Raw genomic sequence first — 6,175 nt, forward strand, 5'->3', positions numbered from 1 at the left:
ACGAGAAGAAAAAAAAAAAAAGAAGCAGAGAGAAAAGAGAAGAGAGAGAGAGAAAAGGAGGGAAAGGGGAAAAAGAAGGGAGAGAGAGAGAGAGAGAGAGAGAGAGAGGAGGTGCTACTTAGATGACCTGTAAAGTTCAGTCCATCTCTTAAGTCATATTCCTTTTCCAGCTTAAAAGAGTGACTCTGGGAGTTATGTGTGACTGATTTTGTCAATAGTGTTGGGAATCTTTTTTTCTAAGGAATTCCATTCCCTTCTTCACCCCTAGTGGATTTATGGGGCATGCCCTCTAATCCAAATGAAGTGGTAGTAGGTGCAGTACAAGTCTGGATGCCTAGTGGATCTGTGTTCTATGCTGGCAACTATCCAGAAAGGAGGAAATACTCTTGCTTCTTCTTTGTATACTTAGTACTTAGCACTATATCTGCCACATAGCCATCACTGAATAGATGCTTGCTGTTTCACCAATTTATAGATAACTAAGTGAGAATTTATAAAATATAAATTTAGGAGGAGAGAGGAATTTATTATTAGAAGCTTTTGACTTCAATCAAAATGTATTGAGCATTTGCATTGGGAAAGGTCTCACAAAGGTTGGGAAGAAATAAGGCCATTTCCTACTTCCCACCATATAATCCAGTAGGTGATAATGAAAGGAATCAAGATCAGTGTACACATGCAATATTGCAATACCTCCTAGCTCTCCTAGCCTCAAATTGCTCTAAACCACCATAGTACCACCTCCTCCCCTGCCCAAGCAACGAATACCATAAGAAAAGCTTAAATCTCCCTCTAACAAATTCCCAAGTTGAAAGAAAAACCCTTTTTTTCCAAATGCCAGATCACAAATGATCTATTACTGGCCTTTGTGGATTTTATATTCTCCTAGTGGTTCTGGTAAATTAGATTTTATGTACAAGTAATATAGTTGAAAATTTAGCTTACTTGTGTGGGTAAACTGTGCTTTGAAAAAGGGATTTTCAAAAAGCTTTTTTTTTCATCTAAAACACTTCTGGGGCATTTTATTCAATAGAAAATAGAGGTTTCTGCCCATGGAATTGTTCACTACTCTAAACTATTGAACACAACCACAATAGCTGGTGGCTTTGATTTTTGTAACCATTGGCATTGAGGTCACATGCTACTTCAAGTTTAATAGCACATAATAGTTATTTGTTCATGAGTGACTCCTACGACCTAACCTTGATGGTAATCTAAAAAACAATTGACATCAATTCAGTCTGAGTAGGAATTCCACTATTGAACACACATTTCATTGCGTTGTTCCTATAATTCTGGTTCCCTGGAGGTGACAAAACACAGCTACACCAAACATGAATAGATAATGATGTAGGACCCATACAAAGCCATTCTTTCAAACATAAGCTGGATTTTTTCAAATGGCCTTTCCAAATATTAGTCAATTTTTAACTGTTGGAAGTATCTCTCAATGCATCTGTTAAACAATAGCAGTATGGTCCTTCATGTAGCAGGTGCTGAAAGCATTTTGACATTTGGTATATGAAGAAGGAATATAATAACAGTTGCCAAATGCTTTATTTCCCTTCAAATTAAAGAATCTGGAATTTTCCAAAAGTCTTACTTTGGAAAGCAAATGATTTGCTTTGTTCCATATTCAGAAAGCCCAAAATATCTGCTATGCAATTTGTAGTTCTGTTAGAGAAGACGTGTTATGGTTACTTTTTCTGGATATCTGATTTAAACTATATGAACTAAGTATTCCTTCTATCAATGGTGATGATAACCCATTCATGCCTTTTCATCTTATTGTAACAGAGACATACGACATTCTCAAATTCAGATTAATGTAACTAACAAGATGCTCTAAGCACAGTTATCTTTAATGGTGAGGAATCTTTTTTGTTTCAATTTAATTACTGATTGAATAAATCAAAGGTGTCAACTAGGTATGAACAATTTTTAACACCTCTTCTGATTCTATCAATCAAATCAAAACTAGTTACAAACAAATAAAGATATATGTTGATTCATTTTGTAGGATCTTGGCAAGTTCTTCATTCTCAGCAATGGATATTGGGCAGAGGAGCTACAATTATTTTCATGGCACAAATGTATTATTTCCATATTTTCTTCAACAGCACAACAAAGCAAGGTGAAATATACCTTTAAATGATGGCTCTCATTTCCTTTGGGAAGGATTTGGAAATAAACCCTGCTAACTTCTTCATTTAGCCCTCCAAGAAGACCCTAAAAGTTGGTCTTTCTTTTAGCTGAAATTTCTTATCTTCCATTTTCATTTATATTGAGAAAAACTGACCAGGTGTGGTTTAGTTCCTACAACAGTATATCAAAGGCTTTTTACTGGACCACAATCAGAAATTGAAGGAACAATAGTTAAATTAATATTTTTAGATTATCTAAGACTATGTTCTGTAATAGGTAAAACAAACAATGGTGTTTTCACCCCAAAATGCAAGTGTGCCTCGGCTTTTAAGTAAGAATTTATATCTTGCACATTGTAAAACCCTGGATATGGGGATTATAATTTCTCTACATTATTTAAACACTGCTTGAAAAAATTGAAAACTTTATACATATTTTATTTTTATAATAAGGTCTTCCCATCATGTTAGTGAATAATAGCTAATGCTCAAAATACAATGATGTGTTTTGATGTTAATAATAAGATATTTAATATTAAAGCAAAAAAAAAAACCCAGCAAGTCAAATTATGAGAAGTTATTGATGAGTTGTCCTTCAACCTCTGTGAAACCTGTGGCAGTATAATTACTATTGAAAAATTTGTTGAAAAAAATTATTCAAATGCATTAAGCTTTCAACCATTGTCCATAGACTGAAAACAACCTATGAATTAAGATTAGAGATGATTCCACCTCACCTTCCCCAATTTTTGATATTTTACCCATTTTTCCAGTCCAGATTTTACATTTTTCTCTACTCAGGGTGGTATTAATGTATTCATTTAAAAAAAATACCAAGCTATCCACAATAAAAGCAACAATGAAATGAAATAGATACAAAGTAAATTGAATGCTATATAATTCAAAAGAATAAGTATAAGAGAAATAAGATATATAGGCAATGGAGTATAGACATTCATCTTGCCCTACAAAAAAGCAAGAGGGGATGGGGAGAGGATATAAGAGAGGGCAGATTGAGGAAGTTGGTATTCAGTATGATTGCCATCTTGGGGTAGGGGGTGGGGGAAAGATGGGGGAGAAAATCTGTAACACAAAATCTTGTGGAAATGAATGTTGAAAACTAAAATAAATTAATTAATTAAAGATAAATAGAAAGAATTAATGAGAAGATGTATTTCCATTTATTTTTTGATAAGATGTGAAACTATAGGGTGGCCAGGTAGCACAGCGAGTAAGAGCACTGGCTCCAGTGTCGGGATGACCTGGGGTTCAAATCCGGGCTCAGATACTTAGCACCACACCCAGAAATAACTGGACCTGTAAATTTGAGCAAGTTACTTAACGCCAATTGCTTTAAAAAAATAAAAGATGTGAAACTATGGATGTAGAATATCATATATGCTAAGATTTGATTAGAATATTGGTTAGTTTTTCTGAGCTTTCTTTCTGTCTCTGACTGTCTCTGTCTCTCTCTGTCTCTTCCTCTCTGTTTCTTTTGTTCTGTCTTCCTGACTCTAACCTTATTTCCCTCTTTGTTTCAAGGGATAGCCCTTTGAGCAGAGTGTGGGGAGTGTAGAAATATTTGGAAAGAAAGGTGATGTAAAAACAAAATATATCAATATTTTTTTTAAATGCCCACAGAGAACCTACTGTGTAAAGTGTACTACATTATAAATGATATCATATTGGATATATTCTCAGTGGGTGAAAGAAGCAATAGAGGAAGGGACAAAATTTGAAAGTCAGAATTTTTTTAAAAATTGTAAAAAAATAAATTTGACAAATTGAACTACATTTAGAGTCATAGAATTTAAATTGAAAGGGATTTCAAAAGTTAATTAGTCCAACATGTATTTATATATGAAAATACCTATGAAGGGAGGAGACAAGATGATGGCATAGAAGCAGGAAAATTCCCTGCAGTTTCCCTATAACCACCTCAAATACCTATAAAAATGACTCTAAACAAACTTTAGGGCTACAGAACCCACAAAGTGACAGAAAGAAACAAACCTCCCACTGATGAAGGCAGGCTGGGGAAGGGTTCATTGCAGCACACTGGGAGCAGAGCTCGGCCCCCTGTGAGTCTGTGGTTTTAGCTCCAGGGCTGACCAGCCCTGGCTAGAGGGATTTTGGGAGAGTGGATCACCAGCAGCTTTGGCAGTTTCCAATTATATCAACCCATAAATACAAAAGACAAAGTGAGAGGTCAGTGTACTTTAGGAACAGGGGGTCAGTGAGTGTTGTCCAGCCTCTGCCCCATGGAGGGAGAAGCTGCTGAGGTGTGGAGGCCATGTAGCTGCCACTGTATGGCTGTTTCAGAACTCCTGGCCTGCACATTGTAGGAAAACAAAGCAACCCTTCTGAGGTGTAATTGTTCTAGCTTTGACCTGCTTGGATCTGGATTGCTGTCTAGGGTGGAGGTCCTTGAGTGGGTGTAATGGGAATGTAAATTTTTAATATCTTCCCTGCCCCTAGGCTAAAGTGCACCTGGAGCCTGGGTTTTTTTTTTTTCAGTAGATACTTCTTGATTGGCCAGTGAGTCAATAAGGTTGTTACATTCTCTGAGCCAGGAGAAGTCCATATAAGCCCTGATGTGTAGCGTTGTTTTGGGGCTCACTTTGAGAAGTGTTCTGTGATTTGATCAGATGAAACTCTGGAAAGCCGTTGTCCAGAGCCCCCCGGCTTTGAAACCCAGATGTTGTTTGGTATGGATGTAATGGTTGGACAGTTTGGAAATCTTTCTACTTGATCTGTTTTTGTCTTGATAATTCTGTCTGTATACTTTGAAGTTCGGGGTGCTGACCTTTTTACCCTGAACTAGGTAAACGATACATATTTGACTGATTAAATTTTAGTAAGCTTGTTAACCCATTTTGAGTTGCTTTCCTTTAACAAAGCAGATCTAAGAACCTGTGTTGGCAGACACCCTGGGGATGCTGGGGTGCTTGCTGCTACAGTGGGTGACCAGGTGCCAGAGCCTGTGGAGAATTCAGAGAAGGCAGCCAACTAATAACTCCATTAACTGTGAACTCCCCTGCAATTTGGGACAAAGCTCTTCTCTCTGAAAGCAGAGTTCTACTGTAACAAAAAGCTTAAAAGTCAAGTAATTGAGTGGCAACATGGTCAATGAAAGGAAGAAAAGAGAGCATAAAAGTTAGATTCCTATTTGGGGGACAAAAAAGATCAAAGCATGGAACAGCAAGAAGAAAACAAAGTCAGAACTCCTGCACCAAAAGCTTCCAAGAAAAATATGTCCTGGTTACGGGCCATAAAGGAGCATAAGAATTTTGAAAACCAAATAAGAGAAGGGAATGAAAAATTGGGAAGAGAAATGAGCATGATGCAAGAAAATTATGAAAAGAGGGTCAACAAACCTATTGAAGAAAATGAAACCTTAAAAAATAGACTAACTCAAATGGCAAAAGAGTCTAAAAACTCAATGAGGAGAAGAATGCCTTAAAAAGCCAAATTTGCCTGATGGAAAAATAATCTCAAAAGATCAGTGAAGAGAATAATTCCTTCGGAATTAAATTAGAGCAAATGTAAGCTAATGACTTTATGAGAAATCAAGATTCTATTAAACAGGTCCAAACAAATGAAAAAATAGAAGGCAATGTGAATATCTCATTGCAAAAAACACTGACCTGGAAATTAGATCCAGGAGAGATAATTTAAAAATTACTGGACTACCTGAAAGCCATAATAAAAAAAAAAAGAACCTAGAAATCATTCTTCAAGAACTTCTCAAGGAAAATTTGCCTGATTTTTTAAAATCAGAGGGCAATATGGAAGTTGAAAGAATCTAACAATCACCGCTTGAAAAAGATCCCAAAAAGAAAACTCCTAGGAATATTATATCCAGGTTTCAGAGCTCTCAGAGCAAGCAGAAAATATTACAAGCAGCCAAGAAGGAACAATTTGAATACTGTGGAAGCACAAACGATTTGAATATTGCAGATAACACAGCATCAGGCTGTTTCTACATTGAGGGATCAAAGGGCTTGGAATGTAATAGTCCAGAGGTCAAA

Source organism: Petaurus breviceps, unplaced genomic scaffold (assembly GCF_028583685.1).
Source record: "Petaurus breviceps papuanus isolate PSGF00001 unplaced genomic scaffold, PetGlider_PUasm1.0 79, whole genome shotgun sequence".
NCBI lineage: Eukaryota > Metazoa > Chordata > Mammalia > Diprotodontia > Petauridae > Petaurus > Petaurus breviceps.